The 22234-nt window shown below is 34.6% G+C and overlaps 1 protein-coding gene and 1 long non-coding RNA gene across 2 annotated transcripts in view; one reads left to right on the plus strand and one right to left on the minus strand.

The window, feature by feature from the left end:
- The window catches only part of LOC143242679 (uncharacterized), a 198335-nt gene extending 191074 nt beyond the window's left edge, over positions 1 to 7261 (minus strand). The window contains exons 1-2 of the long non-coding RNA XR_013023139.1: positions 6406 to 7261; positions 4067 to 4192 (exon numbers count right to left, since the gene is read on the minus strand). This is a non-coding gene — a long non-coding RNA (uncharacterized LOC143242679). The remainder of the gene's footprint in view (positions 1 to 4066; positions 4193 to 6405) is intronic.
- The window catches only part of LOC143242662 (uncharacterized), a 312274-nt gene that overhangs the window by 254920 nt on the left and 35120 nt on the right, over positions 1 to 22234 (plus strand). The gene's annotated exons all lie outside the window — the stretch shown is intronic.

Genomic DNA, 22234 nt, shown 5'->3' on the forward strand with positions numbered 1-22234 from the left:
TTGGGATTATGATTTAAAAAATTAATAGTTAAATTGTCTACTGGAGAAACACGTTAGAGTTTAGATATTAAACAGTCCCCCGCAAGTACAGCAGCAAGTCTACGGACTTACAACGCTAAAATCAGGCGTTTGATTCCCCTCGGTGGACTCAGCAGATGGCCCAATGTGTTTTTGTTCTAAGAAAATACACATACGTGCATGTTAACAAACATGAAAGTCTGGATTGGTTTCTTACTTCTTTGTGACTTACACTCACTAAATGTTACAAAATTATAATGTATGTCTGAGTAAAACTGTTCATACAGATTTATAATTATTTTTTACTTAAAGTTTAAAATATGATATGTTGGTGCGCACTCAAAACCTGAAAGATGCTCACAAGTTGTGGAAGGATAAAAAACAGGTGCAGTAAAAGATCAAAAGGTTAAAAAAGATACATTGCAGTAGATGATTAGTAACGGTTATTTTATAACTCACAAATTACGTTTTAGTTCCAGATTAGTTTTAACCCCATATCATACACACAAGATTTCTTCTGACTAAAGCCATCCGAATTTCTCTTAACTCGAAGCTTGTATATATTTTATACGTATGAAGACCGTATGGTCTGTTATACTGACGAAACCAAACCAAATAGTAAGAGCTATTAAACATTTGTAACTTTCCAAGAAAACAATAAAAAAGTTGTCTAACCCTATTCTTCCTTTACAGAAAATTCTACCTTTTCTACTTTTTATAAATTTATGTTTAGATTCATCCTAACCTTCTGAGCCCTAAAGAAATAGTTTAAAAGAACTATCACTAAATACAAATATTCAGGTTATATCATCCAATAGTACCATTGTTATTCTTACCTGAAATGACTACTTAACCAAAAAGTGGTTATTCTTGACCACTCTACCAAATTTAATATCCTTATCAATGATCCTTAAATGATTACTTAAGGAAACATTACAAAGATGACTAGATGATTAAGGCACTTGATTCGTAATCTGAGGGTCACAGGTACGAATCCCATCACACCAACCATGCTCGTCCTTTCTCCCGTGGGTTCGTGATAATGTTACTGTCAATCCTATTATTTTTTGGTAAAAGAGTAACCGAAGAATTGGTAGTAGGTGGTGATGACTGGTTGCTTTCTCTTTCGTCTTACACTGCTAAATTGAGGACGGCTATCGCAGATAACCTTCATGTATCTTTGTGTGAAATTTCAAAATCAACAAAAAATGCTTGAGAAAACTTAATAACAAAAGTGTTGTAGACATTTGTCTGATGATGAGAAGACACCGTGTAAACCATCACAGTATATTAAGTTGTTAGCATAATTGTAATAAAAATAATTATTACAAATTTACCAAAATCACGAAGTAAAAGCAAAGTTAATTAATAATACAACAACATAGTATCGGCTATGTATTACCAATTGGAGCATTATATAGTGTTGAAGATATATATGTTTGGTAAGTCCAATATAAAGAATTAATAACGTCACATTTTCTAATCTTACTATAATATGGCATGTATATCTGTATCTATCAGTGTATGTGACCGAAACAATAAATAAGTTATGGCATATCTATCAAATGGCACCACAAACAAAAATCTATTTAAAATTTCCGCTTTTGGTATTCTAGACTTAGACAATTACAAAAATAAGTACGATACGTATAAAATTCCTTTGTTTGTCACAGATATAATTTTAAGTATTCTTCTTGTAACAAGAACCTGGACTGAACCTGAAGGTTTGATTATATTTTAATGATGTAATTTATAAGTATAGTTTTAAGAAAAGAAAAACTGGTGGGTTTTCTTTAACAAAGTGTAGCACATTTAAGAGATACAAAATGACTGTTTGAATCAGCACAACCTGAACACGTTTCCCCTGCAGTATTTGCTGTAAACTGAATCTTTTTTTTTCGGAAAATTTTTACTTTTTCAAAGTTTTCCAGTACGACGTGATGTAAAACAGCCCAGTAATCGCTAACCTTCTCATAGGTTGTAGAGTACAGTAAATGTTACCAGTTGTCTAACTTTTGTTTCTCATTTCAAGAATTTAATTCACATTTAAAATATTTATGCAAAACATTATACCTACAAACTGTAATGGCCGAAGAACATGGGGAATACGAGGTGAGCAACCTTTGACCATGAAGATTTTGTTCTTTCTTCGCACAGTTCGGTTTATATTTTAATATTTCGTCTCCATAGTTACTACATACAGATATTTAATAGTATCGTGGTTCAACTTTATTGTTTTATCTCACAATTTATATTGGTTAGAAGTGAAACAATACTGCTCAATCAATTGTTAAATTACGTAATGAAAGAAAAGGAAAATGAAAAGAGAAATATAAAACTGAAAAGTGAAGATTTTAAAAGTAGAGTTATACAAAAGACAGTTTCTCTTAAACTTAGTTAACAATTTGTACCTAGAGTGTAAATAAAAGGGTCGTTCTTCACGATCACGAATGTAACGATTTGTTGGTGTAAATCACAGAGAAACAAGTTTAAGATGTTTCTCTTCTGTAGATTTATTCTGCATATACAAGTTTAAACGTATATATATGTTTGTATTACATGAAATATAAAAATAAAGAGAACCACGATTGTTTTCTGATTAGTTTGTTTTTAGCAGCATCTATTTCTGTGTTTTAAAGTTGAAAGGATACACAATTTTCTAGTTGTGATAAAAAACAAACTGTAATATTGTGTGATACTTTACAGTAAGTAAGTGTTAAAGTAAAAGTAATAATATCAAATATATTGTTATTGTGTGTTGTTTTTATGTTTTTGAACATCGGTTTAATTACATGTACCGTCCATTGTATCTGTTTATTTTTGTATTTATTTCGTTAACGGGTATAGCTTCCATTGTATTTATCTTTTTTAAGATCTTTGGTTTACTGTAAGATAGAAACTTTAAATTGTTTTAGTTTTTATGTTTCGTTTCAGTATATTAAATGTTCTGCTCGGGTGGTTTTGTATTGTCCATACGTATATAACTGATGTGTTCTGAGATGTGAAAAGGTCTTCATACGTACACAGACACACATAAACTGGGTTTCATGTATTTAGTTACGTGTTATTGGGGAAAAAACAAACACATTTTTTTTAATTCATGATGACGAGAAAAACAACTTGTAAAGAAAAGTACATATTTTAAAACGGCTGGTATTGGTTGAGAAATTTATTTTTGTAGAGGAGCGAACAACTTTTCGACCTTTTTCGGTCATCGTCAGGTTCACAAAGAAAAAAAAGAAGTAACTGACCAATAGCTGACCACATGTTTGAAGGGGGTTGTGTAAATATAATCAAACATCTAAGCATGCCCTCTACAGAAATAGATGCTACTAAAAACAAACTAATAAAAATTTTGTGGTTCTCTTTATATTTATATTCAAACATCTAAGCACGCTCTTTACATTCCTACACTCAATTACACAACACTTGTAGCACTTGTAAGTACTTAGGGTGCTCAACTAGCAACCTATGGGTCACGTGCTGTAGTGTGAGTTTTAATATCTAAGTGTAACATTAAATACTACATACATGTCATTAGTCAGTCTTTGAAAGTGAATTAACCTATTAACGACTCAATGTATTCCAAATTAAAACGGGCCCGGGATAGCCAGGTGCATAAGGGTAATCTGAGGATCGCGAGTTCGGATCCCCGTCACACCAAACATGCCCGCCCTTTCAGTCGTGAGGGCATTATAATGTTTCAGTCAATCCAACTATTCTTTGGAAAAAAGAGTAGCCAAAGAGTTGGTGGTGGGTGGTGATGACTAGCTGCCTTCTAGTCAACGCTGCTAAATTAGGGACGGGTAGCGCAGATAGTCCTCGAGTAGCTTTGTGCGAAATTCAAAACAAACAAACCAAGTCAAACACACGTGCGCGAATGTCATTAAATTATGTCTTTCATGATATAAAACACTTCATTACACAAACAGTCTCTGACACTGACATTAAGTACCAAATAAATCTCTTTAGTTATTCTTTGGAACAGCTTGAACTTATTAATGACTCGTTTTGGTACAAATCAAAACACACATTTAGAGGAGATTACCTTTAACAGCGCTCTGAAGATCATGGTGTGGAAGTGTTTATGATTGTTTAATCTTTCCAAGGATTAACATGTTGCTGGTGGTCCTTCTGTTGATTGACAACGTGAACTATTTCAAATGATGTGCTTCTGTGTCATCAGTGTAAGTTATAAACAACATAAAAACGTTAGTTTTACACTTCTGCATAATTTATCATTGAAAGAAACTAAACAAAATAAAGTAAAACAAAAAATATAATCTATAATACTGTGACATTATGTTGAGTTATCTACATTCTATTTGAGAACGGCTTTTATTGATAAGGAGAGAACAACGTTTCGACCTTCCTAGGTCATCTTCAGGTTAAGAAAGAGAGTTTGCAAGTGACCGTTGCTGGACACAAGTCTTCAGGAAGACAGTTTCAACAGGTGTGACAGTTATTAATTAGTATAGATATAAAGATGTTCCTTTATATTGGTTTAATTTTGGTTTTAGTTTCTGTAAAAGTAGGGCATCTTTCATTTTACGTTTGTTTATATTTGTTTCCATACTTAGTATCTGGGTGTTTTCTTTGGTAATGTTGTGTTTATTTGATTTGCAGTGTTCAAAGACGTGTGAAGGCGTTTTTTGTTGTTGTTGTGCTTTGAATCTAGTTTTCATTTTCCCGCTTGTTTCTCTAATATAGAAGTCAAGGCAATTATTGCATTGTATTTTATTGTTGTGTTTGTCAATGCAGTTTTTACTCATAACAGACTTTAGTTTTGTACCTGGTTTTTGAATAAATTTGGTGTTTACTGGAATGTTGTGTTTTGTTATAAGGTTTTCCAAATGTTGATTATTTTTTTTGCTGATGTCGGGAACATGTGACATTCAGCAGCATGAGGTTTTGTTGTTTATTGTTGTTTGTTTTGGTGTGTGCGTATAATTTTTTCCACGTTTTTTTTTAGGAAATTTGTCGATAAAACGTTGTTTTATTTTGTTGATTTCATAGTTAATTTTATCAGGTGTACATAGTTTTGTGGTTGTGTTTATTTGGTTTCTTAATACGTTGTTTTTGTTTTGTTTCATGTGCCGAGTCCCAGGGAATGTATAATCCAGTATGGGTGATTTTTTTTGTGGATTTCTGGTTTAAATTTCATTTCAGTTCTAGTGATCTTGAGGTTAAAAAATGTTATTTGGAGAGTTTTTTTTCTGTTCACAAGTGAACATATTGTAGGGTGAATAGAGTTAACGTAATTGAAAAACTAAGTGTGTATTTTGTGTATGTGAATTCAGCATTTGTATCATCAACGCACCAGTACATTGGTGGGTGGAAGGCTGAATTTACCGCTTGAGATTCAGTCGGTGTTATAAAAATGTTGGCTAGAACTGTTGACATGGGATTACCCATACTTAGGCCATTTATTTGTTGGTAGTTTTGGTTATTGAACATAAAGTTAATTTTGGTGGTAGTGAATTCTATAGGGGGTTGCTAATTGGTTGCTGGAGATATGTATCAATCCCGTACCCATTTATACTGTCGTCCCTAAGACATTTGTACGGCAACGGAGAGATGAAAACTCTTTTTACTAACCAGAAGATGACCTAAGAAGGTCCAAACGTTATTCTCTGCTTATCAATAAAAGTGTTAATACCCATAACTGTCGTCCCGAGATACATTTTATTTCAATTGAGTTTCTTGTCATCAGGAATTATGTATATTTTCACTTATCTTTCGGATTTGAACGTGATAAGAGTTATAAAGCTACTTTTATTCTTTTTTATTATTTTGTTTTATTTCCATGATGTTTTTATTTGACACTAGTTCCATCTATCCGTGAACCTTCATCACTAGATCAAGATTTCCAGTGAGTGAAATTAATGTTTGATAATCTTGTATACATGTTACTAACACTCCTGAAAATATCAAAATCATACATATACATTAATCGTAAGATCTTTGTAGTGATGTTTTAGTACGTCTATCTACCCGACTAAAAGTTATCTATGAATATCTAATTTGCTTTGTTTTGTTTGGGGAGGCACAATGTCAAAGGTGAGCCATTAGTGGACCTACTCCCCTTAACCATCAAAAGGCATCGTTAGATATTGTAGATTCATTTATAGCCTCAACTGCAAGTACAATAGAAATCTATATATCAGTCGAACCTATTAAAACAAATAAGTTTCTTTAACACCCCCTTCCCCTGTTCGACAGCCTAGACTATATGCAAGTTTAACAGTTGTAAACATACTCGCATCATATATAGAACACCTATATATAATTTAAAAACATGTTTAACTGACGCAGAGTTAAGTCTTTGAGAGCACCATATTAAAAGGATTTTATTCTAAGAGTAATCTAAGAATTCCAACTTAATACCTGATCTTCACATTATCGTTTCGTTTTGCTTTTGTGATTTCGCCAGAGTGAATAAGTGATTAACATGTCGTCTTCTTCCAGAAATTACTACTGGAACAATGCATAACTAACGAGTTTTTCTTTAATCTTCCACTTAAACTTTCAGAAAAAATAGTAACAGATGATTAAACTAACAGACATTACTATCCGGATGTTTAATTAAAACATTTAAGTCTATCATGACAATAAATTTAGAGTTAACATATTTGCATCTTCACGATAATTCTTCAGCGTTATTTCCGTTTTTCTTTAAATAAGAAAATACAATTATTAGATCACACTATTTCACTAGTGTTATTTTAAAATTTGCCATTCATCGTTGCCGATACGACGCCTCTAATCGTTCTTCTAATATCCAGTCTCAAACTCAAACTAACGTGCCAGGGTTTAGTTTAGAGAGAGAGAAATCAGAAGAGTTCTCTCTCCAACTGGGGTGTTCAAGAACGTTGTGGTTCCTCTTCGTCCCCTTTCGCGAGTTATTAGGAATTTTTTTTTTTAATTCTTTTTTTTGGGTGGAGGCAAAGGCAGCACCGGAAAAATGGCCGGGTCCCGTCCCGAAAGGAAGAAGTCAAGTAAATATGAACATGGCTACAATTCAATTCAAACGACCCAACTCAGGGTCTGGCAATAAATTTCCCTGGGCTGGGATCTAGAAATCCAATGCCTTAGTATTTGCTGTGGTGGGAAACGGAGTGCCCTGAGAAAACCCACTTTCACAGGACAGGCGTCGAAAGTTTTGCCTGTCGTGTTCCCGATATATCCCGAGTTCTACTCTACCTACCATCCAGCATACATTCTTGCGTCCTTCCAAGTCGCTAACTACGCAACGAGTCACGAAAACGCCTTAAATAACACTCATGGGCCTTTTCACTGTATTCTAGAGCAACAAATAGAAAACATAGCTCTCATATTCTGACGCAAAGTTTCAACTTCTACATCTTTATTAAGCACCAAACGTATTTAAGAGTTATTAACATTTGTTTTATAAAAGATTAAAGGAAAATTGTTTAACATGCTTGACGAAAAGTCAAAAGAACATTTTAGAAATTTTGCGGAAGTGCACAACCATATAACAGCTATTACCAAACTTTTGTATTGCGAAATAATATCCCGTATCGCCATCTATTATCTCAAACAAGAACAAAAGAAAAATCCTGTTGCATTATAGCGCCATCTATCATCACGAATATTATTTATAAAATTATAAAAGGAAAATCCTGAAGTATTAACTAAATTTAAGTTTTCCCGATATACAAGCCCAAACTATTTAAAAGTTGTCTTTTAAACAATTTAGAGTTATAATCAAATATATCAAAATCTAGTTGATTGTAAACTTGTTTAGACCTTGTCCTACGTGTTCAAAATTACGAACAAAGCTCTTTCAAATATTTGATTAATTTAAAATTATTAACCAAAACTCAATCAACGAGAAAATGAACATACTTTTAAATTTAAGTTTACTCGATAAAATAGGCAAAATAAAGCAATATTACTTTTACGTTTATTTCGGAAATATAGCACATTATGACAAAAATCACACAAAGTTCACACTTCTACGTTAGAAGTGCTTGTAATAATTCACCATATGATTATACAAACAAATCCACAACTCGCAATGATTTCAAAATATATTCTTTTTCAGTACAAGTACATTTAGTATTTCTTTCCCTCCGTACATTTTGTTTTACATATTAAACCACGTATTGTTCTTCTTGAGGACAAATAATCCACTCGAAACAAAAGTGCATCTCGGAATGGTTAACTTGAAAATATTTTTGGAAGATTGAAACGTTGTTCTCTGCTTTATAAATAAAATGTTAAAACGCATAGCAGCCATGTTTTGTTTGTTTTATAATCTGTAATGATATATTCTTACCTGCAAAAACATGTTAGCATACATTGTAACATTGAAAGTGAATAAAACAGGTCAGCAATTAGCTTCACTTTGTTTAGTGTAATTATTTATTTTTTAAAATAAATTCAAGCAATGACATGAAAAATAAAATTATTTCCTTATTTTGTACAACTTATTATTTACGAGTTCGTAAAGATAATATATATTTTAAAACTGCACCACAACTTTAATTATATCATGTTATACCTTCAATTTGTTCATTAGTTCTTTTCAACATAAATTTGGTTTTATACCTGACTCATAAGAGCATGCTTGTAATCAAGTTAAATTTCTCAATTCACACAAATGCATGTTGTTACGCAATGATTAAGATGACGCAGCATGCAGTCTCCTGTCCCTGTTACTAAATATTACGTAGGGTGAGTCATATTCTGTCAACACAAAATGATAAACTAAACTGTTTGTTTGTTTTGGAATTTCGCACAAAGCTACTCGAGGGCTATCTGTGCTCGCCGTCCCTAATTTAGCAGTATAAGACCAGAGGGAAGGCAGCTAGTTATCACCACCCACCGCCAACTCTTGGGCTACTCTTTTACCAACGAACAGTGGGATTGACCGTCACATTATACACCTCCACGGCTGTGATGGCGAACATGTTTAGCGCAACGCGGGCGCGAACCCGTGACCCTCGGATTACGAGTCGCACGCCTTACGCGCTTGGCCACGCCAGGCCGATACTCTAAGCCTACTGCAGCTAAAATTACTTTCCGATGCACTGCAACGAGGGAAGGCAACATGCGTGAAGTACTGACAATAAAGTAATCAGGTGACCAAGGACTTACGACTAACCTGAGGTGTTTATTTTATTATTTGAGACAGAAAACCCTAACCAAAACAGAATAACAGGACTGATCCGCCGCCAGGATCTACTGCAGCCCACATCTGAACTTGTAGACCAGAGTTGAATTACAATAATTTTTTTCCAACTGATATGCTTGGCCGGAATAGCCTACGACAACGTTTCTCATCCTCCATGTTTACTACTAAACGCAAGAGTAAAAAACTCAGATTGAAATAGCTAACATTCCCAAGCTATTGGCAACGTAGATAAGAAAACTACTGATTCGAGAATGAACAGGGCCTTCGCTTAACTTTTTTAAGGAGTCAACAGAGCTCACAGAACAAGTATTTTTAGCGGTAAATCCTATAGTTCATTTAAAATGTACTCTTTCGTGCAAATTCTTATAAAATTACGGAATAGAAAATTTTACGTAAATTAAAAGAAATGTAACAGAATTTGTATTGTTGTGAATTCGTATTTCATATGTACAAGTCAAACCATTTTATTTTTTTCAAACCACTTATTTTAATTCACACATGATCTTTAATTTTTCCCTGAAGCATGGCACAACAGTAACTTTCTGTTTCCCTTTGAAGAAAATCTTTACGTCACTGTCAGTGTAATCTAATTTTGTTCCTACATAACCCTTTACCATCTAGTTGATATGTATTTGTGAATAATATGTCAAACACATTTAGTGAAGAGATGGAAAAATCATACCATTTACATTACCACTGACTTTATAGCAATTAGTTCTTTCACATCTTAAAACAGTTGTTAATTAGTTGTTCGTGAATATGAATTTGTAGTAAGCAAATTTCTAAAATTAACAACACATGGAAAACATGTAAATAGCTTTAAAATGGTTAGGTAATGGTGAATTAAATTTATATTGATGTCCTTTTCTAATCAAAATAAATAATGAAGGTATTTCTTTTGAGGATCATCCACATTGTGTGTGTGTGTATAAAATAAAATGGGGGGGAGGAAATGGAGCAATGAACATGAAAAAGAGGAAAATATGTTACAGGTTCAAATGCTGTTTGTGAAGTTAGGTCTACCAGTGATCACAGTCTACAGCAAATCCTACAAAAGAAATGAACTGATCTGTTACTTACATGACATTTACAACATGTTAATATTTTCCTACATTGTACTTTTGAAAGATTCTTATCTCTTCTCACACTTCTCATCTTTCTATGTTTGTTTGTTTTTGTGTGCCTAATCTTGATTTGAAAATTAGATTATACTGCACAGAAAGAACCAGCTGTATCAAAAGGACGTGTTGAATCCCTCTTGATGGAGGATTTTCACATTTTCATGCATGCTGTCAAGCAGCAGTCTTGTGTAAAAATATGTGAAGGCAGGTGAGAGTATCAAGGCTAGCAAGGAGTAAATATTTGTGCAACCAGAGGGCAGTACAAGTAAAAAAAATGTAAGAGGTAAGAAAAGATCCAATGATTGAACATGTTATAACAATATCATAAGATCTCAGGTAAGATATTATATCTGAAAAGAACCAATGATAGAACATGTTATAACAATATAATAAGATCTCAGGTAAGATATCTGAAAAGAACCAATGATAGAACATGTTATAACAATATAATAAGATCTCAGGTAAGATATCTGAAAAGAACCAATGATAGAACATGTTATAACAATAAGATCTATCTTTGATATAACATACATGCATTTTTTAGCAGAATATAGTATCCAATTTTAAGTATTGCTGCTGTAGTTCTGTTTTATGTCAAGAATATATGGCATTAATTAAATTAATATATTCAAAATATAGCAATACATATTAAACCAAATAAAATAAAACATTTGACAGTACCCAGCCATATTGGCCAGTATTGATACAGCATGAAGTGAGGATGGGTTATGAAGAAACAATGTAACGATACTACCTCATTAAATTAACTTTAAATAGGCTTTAAAAGGAAGAAAAAATATATCTGACAGAAAGACTCAACTATCTGCACCAAACATCCCATAAAAAAGTTAAAATTAAAGTAAATTTAGTAAAATTCATAAAAGGAAATTAAGGTAAAACAAAACAAAGTTATTTACATTTAGTCTAAAACATTAAAAGAAAAACTACAGTTATAGAAGTCATAAAGAACTTTCTGCAGAATAACTGTAATTATCATAACCTGCTAGGAAGACTAACATGAAAGTAAAGAAACCACCTGAAGTTGGCCTTTCCAGTTCTGGTTCTGAGTCATTTGATGTTATGGCCATTTTCAAAAAATAAAGTAATAAAAGTTTTAAAAGACATGCAGCAAAATTTTAATAATAACTCACCAGGATGACTAACGGGTAATTCAAATAACAACGATAGTCACCTGAAGTTGGTTTTCCAGTCCTGGTGTCGAGTTATTTAACGTTACAGCCAGTTTCTAATTTCAAATCGAACTAATTGGATTTGGATTCTTAAAATGGAACTACATTAAAAAAGGTTGAATGTAGAAATTAAAACTCTTAAATGGCATTAAAAATATTAATGGTCACTAAAAAACTAAAAACTTTACCAAGATGGACAGTGTCATCATCACCAATAACTAACGTCATGGATAACATGTTTAAAATGGTGCTGTTGTTGAGAGTTGTAACAATAGCAAGATAGTAAAATGTGGCTTATTGTGATCTGAGTGTTACACAGACTACACACTGGTGCATCAGTTCCAGATAAATGATTAGTTAAAAAACTGTAGCCAATGCGTAATCTAGTTAGAACAACTTCCTCTTTCCAATCCTTATGGAAGCAAGACGGCCAAAGTTCAATATAGGGTTTTATTTGGAAAAGCTTGTTTTCACATTGCTCACTTCAAGTCGACTACCAGCTGGCATGGAGCAGAGCCTTGAATACAGGACCATAGTCCATGTATGGAACAGGCACATTGGTGACAGTGCCAGAGCAAGTAGATTTAGCTGTGGTGTTGGCTAAATCCTGTTCCTGCTAACACCAACGTGGCTTGGAATTCAGAAAAACTGGGCAGAAGTAGATGTTAAAGAGAAATGGGCCAGTTGGTTTTGAATATTGGCAAGAACAGGGTGTGAACCAACGTGAAGCGATTCCAGGGCCAGTAGAGAACTAACCGAGTCAGTAAAATAGTGAAGTTGGAGTACTGCTTAGCTTTAATATGATCCAGGACAAGAGAAATGGCATACAGTTCAGCAGTGAACACAGAAGCTGCAGGGGAGATTCTGCGTGCAACCACCGAACCACAACAAACCATGACAGAGCCCACAGAGTCAGCTGATTTTGAATCATCTGTATAAATGGCAATAGAAACACTAGATATTCGGCAAAAGCTTTTACCTAGAGTATAAGCGATACCCAGGTATCAGCTACTTCCTGGTCATCAGAGAGTAAGATTGAGAGGGAACAAAATTATATTGCCCACTGACCTTTCAAATCTTGTCCCATTTGACTTTGGAACTGGTGGTAGAAGATATGCTGGTTGTGAACTTAATTCAAGATTCCTTCTGGCTTTGATGTCTTACCCACCAAGCATGTGCATGGATCCGCTGGAAAACGATGTGGTGTGAGAGTGTGGGATACCAACGAAAAGTATCCCAGGCTCATTTTGAGTCATGGACAAGTATATAGTGGAAAACGTGTCAAGGTTTTAAGAATACATTGAGCAGCTGCTTGTATAATACAGTGGCTGCTGCCACACAGTCGTCTATTGATGGCTTACACACAAGGGCAGTTCTGCGAGAGCAGTGAAAGAGGGCCAGTTTGTCTGATCCAGCTTCCACCGGGGCACGTGGGTTGGGTGGCATTGACCACAGTCAGTCTCTCTCATAATTATAGGAAAATGATCACTGCCTCGTAAATTATTATCAACCCTCCATGAAAAAAGGGAGAAAAATAAAGGGGAGCAAACTGAGAGATCAGTAGCAGTAAAGAACTGACTAGGTGGATGAAAATAAGTAGAAGAACCAGTATTGAAAAGAGAGAGGTTGTGATCAGAGAGCATATGCTCTACAGAGGGACCCTCCTATCAATATCCTCAGAGGGGATGATGTCCATTAAAGTCCCCGAGGATTAAAAAGGGAGACAGCAGCTGTTCAATGTGAGTACCAAGGTCTGATTGATCATATGTCTCTCCAGGTGACAGAAGGAGAGAACAAACAGTAATGGTATGACCCAAGGAAACACGGATAGCTACGGGCTTCAAGGGTGTGTCAAGTGGTAAAGACAGAGTGGATACATGCTGATCACCCAAAATTGCCACCCTTCCATGCACTTATCCATCACACAGCCTGTCATTTCTGTACAAAGAACACTGCCAAAAGGTGACTGTATCAGCAGGTTTCAGAAATGTTTCCTGTAAGGGAAGACATACAAGATGGTAGGAAACAATCAGTGTTTTGATGCCATCCAGATTAGAACATAAACCTTGACAGTTCCGTTGTACCAAGGTGACCATTTTTAATTATGTGTCGGCAAATTGGGTAGAGAATCCTTCTGTTTATGACCACATCTTTTTTCCTTACTGCCCTTATTTGAGGGAGGTCTTTGCTGTTCGAAGGGGATTCTAGTGACTGAAGATGCAAGTGAATGATTGTTTTGCACCTTGAGGTGGGAGAAGAAGATGTATCTGAGGAAATGCCTGTACCCGGAACTAAGGGATGTGGATCTTGGGGTTTGGTGGAATGTATGTAAGGGACAGAGATGGGTGTTGAAGTTGACCCATCAACTTTTTTAGCAATGGAGGTCAAAAGGCTTTTCACTTGTTTTGAGAACAATTCTTTTGGAGGCACAGAGAGATATGTATGCACTCTCACTGTAGTTGTGGAACGAAGTGCAGCAGCATATGTCCACGATAAAGTGGTGGAGAGCAATTTTCGAGCCTCAGGATAACTAATGTTATGAATCATTTTCAAAAGCTGCACATTTTTATCTTCCAACTATTTAAGGCAATAATGAAAGTAGGACGGGTGAGAGCCATTGCATTTGATGCAGTGAGGATCCATTTCACACTCATAGGCATCATGGTCCTTGCCACAACGAGCACATGTCAGGGAACAACAACATGACATCTTTGAATGACTGAACTTTTGACACTAGAAACATTGAAGAGGGTTTTGAATGTGTGACCATACCCTACAATTAAAATAACCTGCCTTAATGGTGACAGGTGGTCATAGTGATGCAAATGTCAGAACAAGGATACTGGTTGGCATTGTAATTCCATCTTTGCGACTGGAGATACGCCTCACTGCAGAAACTCCTTAAGTGGAGAAACCAATGAGAATCTCTGACTCGGGATATTCTTCAAATCCCTCTCAACAATAACTCCTCTGACTCGGGATATTCTTCAAATCCCTCTCAACAATAACTCCTCATGATGAATTCAAATTAGCATGAGGTGTAACCTCAATAGGTATATCCCCAATTGCCTTTGAATTCAAGAGCAGTTCACTGTGTTAAAATGTGAATGTTTCCACCAATATGCCACCAGATCTTTACTGACTTTGGAGAGCCAGCAAGTCTCTCCAGTCCCTTCTGAATAAAAAAAGTGGACATTTGCCCTAAAGATTTGTTTGAAAGATGTTGGTGGTACAGATGTTGAAGATTGCTGCTCAGAAACTTCAAGACAGTTATTTACCTGTAGACTGTTTTGATTTAAATTTTTATTTGGAAAATTCATAATAAAAAAAGGGAAATTTTAGTGCCAACTGACCCCACCCACCGTGAAGACCTACGAGGGGATGCATTAAAATGTGAAACAAGAACACTGCAGCAATGCCAGGGTTTCATGAGCACTATACCCAAACACCAGCATCAGATACAACATCCACAATGTCTGTTTAGAACATCCAACACTGGTACTTGGTTGACCCTAACCCAAGTGCACCACTCCAAGGCAGCCCACCTTCAGGAATTCAAAACCATAGTGGTGTGTTGGGGTTGGACCCCTCAACCACCAGGATCATCTCCTCCCCTTCACAGGTTGCCACACATGGGTGGATGTTCAGATCCAAGAGGAGGTAAACTGAAAGAACAGAATCTTCCCTAGGAGGTCCCCTCACCACATACTGACAGACAGAATGGCAAAAACATTATAAACACAGCACTAGGTAATAATATAATATAAGTTAAAAGTCCGTAGACACATGACATAACACAAACACAGTACTGCATAATAACACCTTAATAGCTAGAATTTCATAGAAATTTGATACTACATAAACATAGCACTAGATAATAATGTCTTAATGGTTAGAAGTCCATAGAACCATGACGTAACATAAAAACACAGCAATCAATATTAACATCCTTTATCCATGACCTATGACAATTACGGTCAGTATTATTTAGTGATAATCTGAAAAGTATAGCTATTTATGACCAAGACAAATACATTTTGTATAAATAAATTAGAACTGCACATGACCAAGGCAAAAACATTCTGTACAAATAAAGTAGAACTGACATGACCAAGAGAAATATTTTGTATAAATAAAGTCCATGACTGACAGTTCATTACAATATAGTATTACCAGCTGATAAGTGCCTATATGATCTTATGAAACACCCTATTTCTACATAGCCTGTTGAAACTAGTAGTAACAATCATACAATTGAATGCTAGTGTGGAATTGGACTGACAGAATCACAGCTGTTTGGGTAACATTTGTCACAAAGTGGAATCCAATGAAAGTAAGATGTTAGGGATCCTGGGAAATAGAGACAAATCTGTAACTAAAGTACGCCTTCTCCTCATAAACCAGCAGATGTGGTTAAAAATGGCCAAGGGACAGAAAATTACTCCCTAAAGAAAGCTGTCTGAGCATGTAAAGAATGTGAGAATTGGTAGAAGTCATAATACTGGCCCATAAAAGCATTGGTAGAAGTCATAATACTCAGCCCATAAAACGTCCTCCAGTGGATAAATGGAATGGGCAGACCAAACCAAATTATCAGATTAAAAAGCAAATGTGTTGAAATTGGTGAGATGTAACTTAGAAGATACCTCATGGAAAACCAAGAAATGTAAAAACAAGAAAAGTATGTAAAATGTACATTTCAGAACCATCTTCTATGAGAATGGGTCCCAACATTCTCAAAATTGATGGGAAAAGTGAAGGATCTCATTGGAAATACACAACTTCAGAAGCCTAGGAGAGTGTTTCCATCTCTCAGTGGATAAAAACATAAACAGCTCCAACTAAAATTGTCCCCACCACAGAGAGACACTAAACAACAAAGGTATGAGAGGTCTAATTAGCCACCATGCTGACAAGAGTAATAAAAGAATTCATACCCACAAATATCATATCTAATACAGTTTTTTATATATATGTTGATTATAATTACACTGAAATCTACAAGGCATAACAAAATTCACAAACCATAACTTCAACATAGAAAATCACGATCTATGCTTTGTCAAGGAAAAGTGATTACACTATTTAACTAAGGTACTTTTTACAATACTTGGATAGATGGCACATTGATAAGGGTGGAGAAAATTGGAACTCAGATGTTGCCAAAGACATTGAAGTGGGTCAATGTTTAGATAATCATAGCATATGTTGAAGAATAGCTATATTGTCAGCAGATGGTAAGGATGTTTAGAAAGAATAACTGCATCTGCAAGAAGAACAAAAGTGCATCATCATTTCTATCTTTGTACAAGGCTTTAATGAGTAAAATATGTAGTATATAGCAGTGTATAAAAATGTTCAGACAAATAAAAGAAACTGACCCAATTCCACTTTTTCACATCATTAATCAAATAAACCCTTATGAAAATGGATGTGTCTGAGGATCACATTAGGCATATAATGCTTTAAGAATTTATAAAAGGCAATAGCAGAAACGACATTAAACATGGTAAAAATACAGTATGGTTAACATTCATGAAACTTATTTAGATTTAACTTAGTTCTTAAATCTATATATGAATGTTGGCAACCAGTATTTGATGGTGATTTCTTTGATAATTTGCAACTCCTGGATGTTAATCTTGAGAGCAATTTATGTATTATTTGCATCTTTAAAAACATATTGGTTAACCAACTCTTTTAAGACCAGGAATTTTATATTTCTAAAAACCAAGCATTATTATGAATTTACGAAAATACCATGGTTTTATACTTGATTTATTTTATATTTTATTACAGAAAGGCTAAAACATGTATTAGTTGATTCAGTATTACAAAATCTCTTATGAAAGTAGTCCACAAAGTCCATGGGAGGTTTATTTTTGAAAGACATCCTTTTTGTTAGGATGTGATAATAATGATAATTCAAAGTAGAAGACTGAGAGTTAACCTCCAGTTTAAAATGCACATGAACAAATATTAATAAAACAAATTATCTATTAAAAATTATGACTTTTCATGTGCAACAGTCTTGTAATGTTTAGTAAAATCTACCAAGTTTTGTGAATATACACTGAATATATTAGAAGTTACTAGCAGGTAAATTAATGAGTACAAATAGTTATGGGTTTGACCCAATGGGCCTAGGCAGTTTCAGTAAAGTTCATGAACTAGTATAAAAAATTATGAACTGAAACATTTACCATGGAATGATAAAATCTTATATCAATATATATTAAAAGTTACAAGTTTAGATTATAATGCTCCAAGTCAACTACCAGCTGACACAGAGCTGAGCCTTGATTACAGGAACATAGTTCATGTATTGGATAGGCACAGTGGTGATAGTGCCAGAACAGATAGACTTAGCTACGGTGTCAACAATCTCATTCCCGCAAATACTAATGTGGCCCAGTATCCAGAAAAACTGGATAGAAATACATGTAAAAGGGAAATGGGACATTCGGTTTTGAATATTGGGAGAACATGGTGTGAACCAACATGAAGTGATTCCATGACCAGTAGAGCACTGGCAATTTGAGTACTGCTTAGTTTTACAAAACCCAGGGCAAGAAAAATAACATACAGTTCAGCAGTGAACACAAAAACTGTAGAGGGGATTCTTCGAGCAACCACAGAACCACAACAAACCATGGCAGAGCCCACACAGTCACCTGAGTTTGAACTGTATAAATGGGAATAGAAGAATGGTTCAAAAGATGTTCAGCAAATAGCAGACAGTATTTCCAATCAAGCATGTCTACCTTAAAAATGGTCATATTTGGGAACTGTAAGAAGCCATGGTGGGATTGGTTGACCAGTGGATACAGCAATGGTATCCAAGGATAAATATGAAAAATTATTTTGATTTTATAAGTCTATAGCTGCCGTTCAATATACCTCATGCTCGACGACTGATGTGAGAAATGAAAGTCATCGACATAGAGCCCATTTGTAACAGTGAGAGAGAGTTATTCAGTAATGGCATTAATTTTATACTGAAAAGTGTGAAACATAGAACACAGCTTTGAGGGACTCCAAGAAAAAATGGAAAAGTGTTAAACCCACACAAACTTGGAATTGCCTGTCCATTAAAAGTGTTCAATAAAAATGGCAAATGGCCACATAACCCATATATATGGAGGTCTCGCAAAATGCCATACCTCCATGTTGTATCATAAGACTTCTCAATGTCAAAGAACATTGATACAAGATGTTGTATCAGGTGGTCCATGGTTGAGTGTTGTCAGCAGAACCCACACTGGGTGGGCAAGAGGAGGTTCTTTGATTCAAGGAACTAAACAAGACAAGCACTAATCATCCTCTCTAACATCTTACAGAGACAGCTCGTCAAAGCAATTGGATGGTAGTTTGAAGGAATCTTGGGATCCTTCCAAGGCTTAGAAAAAGGTAGGTGCCAGGCATTAGAAAAACATTTTCCTGCCAGATCCAGTTAAAACAATTAGAAAAATAGCAAGAGAAGAAGATGATAGATGGCACAGCATGTCATAGTGTACATAATCTGGTTCAACCAATGTACTGCCAGACCAATGAAGGGGCAGTTTCAGTTCCACCAGTGTAAAGGGACAATTATAGTTATAGAGACAATCACCTCAAAATGAAAGAGATGATTGTTCAGCCCAAGTCTTGATGGCTAAGAAGAAGGAAGAAGAAGTGTTAGAGACCTGGCCAAAGCTTTTACCTAGAGTATCAGTGATGCTCTGGGTATAAGTTACTTCTTGGTCATCAGGTGGCAAGATCAAGAAAGGGACAGAATTGTATTGGCCACAGACTTTTCTAATATTGTCCCATATGACTTTGGAACAGATGGTAGAAGATATGGTGGTTCTGAACTTAATCCAAGAATCCTTCTGGCTTTGACGTCTTATCCACCTAGCATATGCATGGGCCCGCTGAAAAGCAATGCAGTTCAAGAGTGTGGGATATCTTCAGAAAGTATCCCAGCCCCATTTTTGAGCCTTCAGTTCCACGTGGCAGGCAGGATTCCACCATAAACGAGGATATAGTGGAAAATGTGTCAAGGTTTTAGGAAAACACTGAGCAGCTGCTTGTATAATACAGATAGTTGCTGCTGCCACACAGTCATCTATTGATGGTTTACAGATGATGACAATATTAAGCTCTGCGAGAGCAGTGAAAGAGGGCTAGTTTGCCTGATCCAGCTTCCATTGGGGCACGCTGATCATGTGGCTTCGACCACAGTCAGTCTCTCTCAAGATTATAGGAAAATCATCACTGCCTCGTGGATTATTGTCAACCTTCCATGAAAAATGGGAGAATAATGAAGGGGAGCAAATTGAGAGAAACAATCATATTAAACATTTTAATGGTTAAAAAAAGGCAAATGACAATCTCATTGTATGTGAACTAATTTTAAAATATGATAATTATTTAACATAATATATTATAACACTTGGAATACACAAACACTTTTGAAAGTCAGAATTCATTTCATCTTCATTTAGAAACTGTGGAAGCAAAAGAGCACATTTATATTAAATCAGTAATTTAGTCTAAACGTATTACAAGCTCAATCTGTTTTATAAATAAAATACTATTAGCATGCTGAAATAGTTCCTCAGAGCAGTGAACTTTCATATTAATACAAAGTAACTCCTTTGATTCTCAACATAAACAAGAACCATAACTTAAAGTTTTGAAGTACAGGAATAGATCTACAGTTTAAATTCACAAACAGCAAAATAATGTTTTTGTTATTTCAGTGATATTGAGAAACAAAAAATGTGTGTGATACAGCATTACATTTTTCTGTTGATGTATACACACCCTGTACCAGTGTGGGAATTACAAAGACATGTGGGGGTCCCAACTGTTGCACCATAATAAAATGTTTTGCAACACTGTTGGGTAAATCCACTTGTCGTACCAAACAGCTTTAAATGTCAAGTCAGATAAATCCAATGATGGCATCCAAAGAGTTTAAAAAAAATCCCACTTGCCAGATTATAAAAAGGTTGGATGAGAAAAAGCATAGACTTGCAAACAATCTGTACACTCGTTAAGGTCACTTCACTTTCTCTTACAATCCTGTTCTTATTGTGTAAGAAAGGATAGTATTTATTCAAAAGTATTCAAAGAGCTACTAGGATTACTTCATGAGTAGAAGAACTGAATCATGGGGATGGGTTAATCATACAGTCTAAGTTCAGTTGAAGTGCACCTTATAAGTTATATTCAAAATTGAACTAAACTTTATTAACACTTTTCAAACTAAACTTTATTAACTATATGTTAATAAACTGGACATTAGAGCATATTTATAATTAAAAGTTTTATATTATCTGATGTTCATGATTTAATATGCCAGTTATGTAGCTTTGTGCTCAGCAGCAAACAAAGTAACATTTTTATTACTTGGATAAATATAATTTCCAAAAATAGAGAAAGTTGTTATCTCTATTTGCAATTAGTTTATTATTATAGTGGCAATTGATTTAGTTATAGTTTTGATTAGACTGTATAAATCTAATCAATGTAAACACTGCTTGAAGGTAACCAATTACATTTTCCAGTTCTAAACAGTTCTCTCAGTTGTTTAACATGCAAGTGACACTACAATACATACTACAATAATGTGAAGAGGGAACCTTGAAGTCATTTCCACATAGACCACAAATTATTTGTAGACACTAGAGGAGTATATTTAATAAACAAACAATATTGTCATCCCAAACTGAGACAAATACCCTAATAATACAATTCTATTTATACGTATGATGTAACGTAGGTTTTTCCATACCTACTGAAAGAAATCCTCTTACTTTGTAAACATAAAATTCAACTTCCAGAAGAAACTCACTTCCTTCCCCCCAAATCAAATACACAACAGAATGTTTCAAAAATTTACAAACAATCACATTTAAATACTTTTTTCTCCATAACATTACTTAATTGTTTCTAGCTTCATGATAAGAACAGAAATAGTTGTTCACATTTGCACAAGATATTGAAAATTTGTTTACTGACTACAAAACTTGGTACCAACAGAGACCAATTCTGAATAATTTTAGTTGACAAGTTGACTTGTTCCCAAAATTCTGCTGTCATACCATGACTGAAAGCAATGATGAAAAGACAGTAAAAGATCATACTTATGATGGATGTTGTGAAATAGTATGTTTCACCATAAAACCCATTCTTAAATTGTTTAAAATCATAGAGTGTATTTTAATAAGCTAATTAATTTTCTTTGCTCTTACAAAAAAAATAGTAAATGTGTCACAAATTAGCCTTAATATTTGCAGAACAAGTGTCTAATCCTCCATAAAACTCCTCTCCTGTTGATCTTGTCAGTGAAAACATTTTCCAAATTCATGTTCACTCATTAAACCTTTTAAATTAAACACTTTCTCAAAAGCATCATCTTATCATCACAGTAATCACTCTAGTAGGTCTCAAGTCTTTCCAAACATTTGAGTTTGTTTGATTTTCATTTTATAAAATTTCATACTAACAACTTTAGTTATACAACATGAATGTGCAACCTGTTTCTGTCAGTATTTTTATCACAATCATTGATATGTATTTATGAAACTAAATACATTTAATGAAGTTAAATAGTGCATTAAAAACAGCAAACCTAAACCTCTGACTAATTATACTTGTTTGTTATAACTCAAAAACATGTGAGAAGTTGTGGACTTGAGTACCCACACCTTTCTCTCCTAATTTCTAATTCTATATCAATTGCTACTCTTTATTTC

The sequence above is a fragment of the Tachypleus tridentatus genome, unplaced genomic scaffold (assembly GCF_004210375.1).
Source record: "Tachypleus tridentatus isolate NWPU-2018 unplaced genomic scaffold, ASM421037v1 Hic_cluster_2, whole genome shotgun sequence".
NCBI lineage: Eukaryota > Metazoa > Arthropoda > Merostomata > Xiphosura > Limulidae > Tachypleus > Tachypleus tridentatus.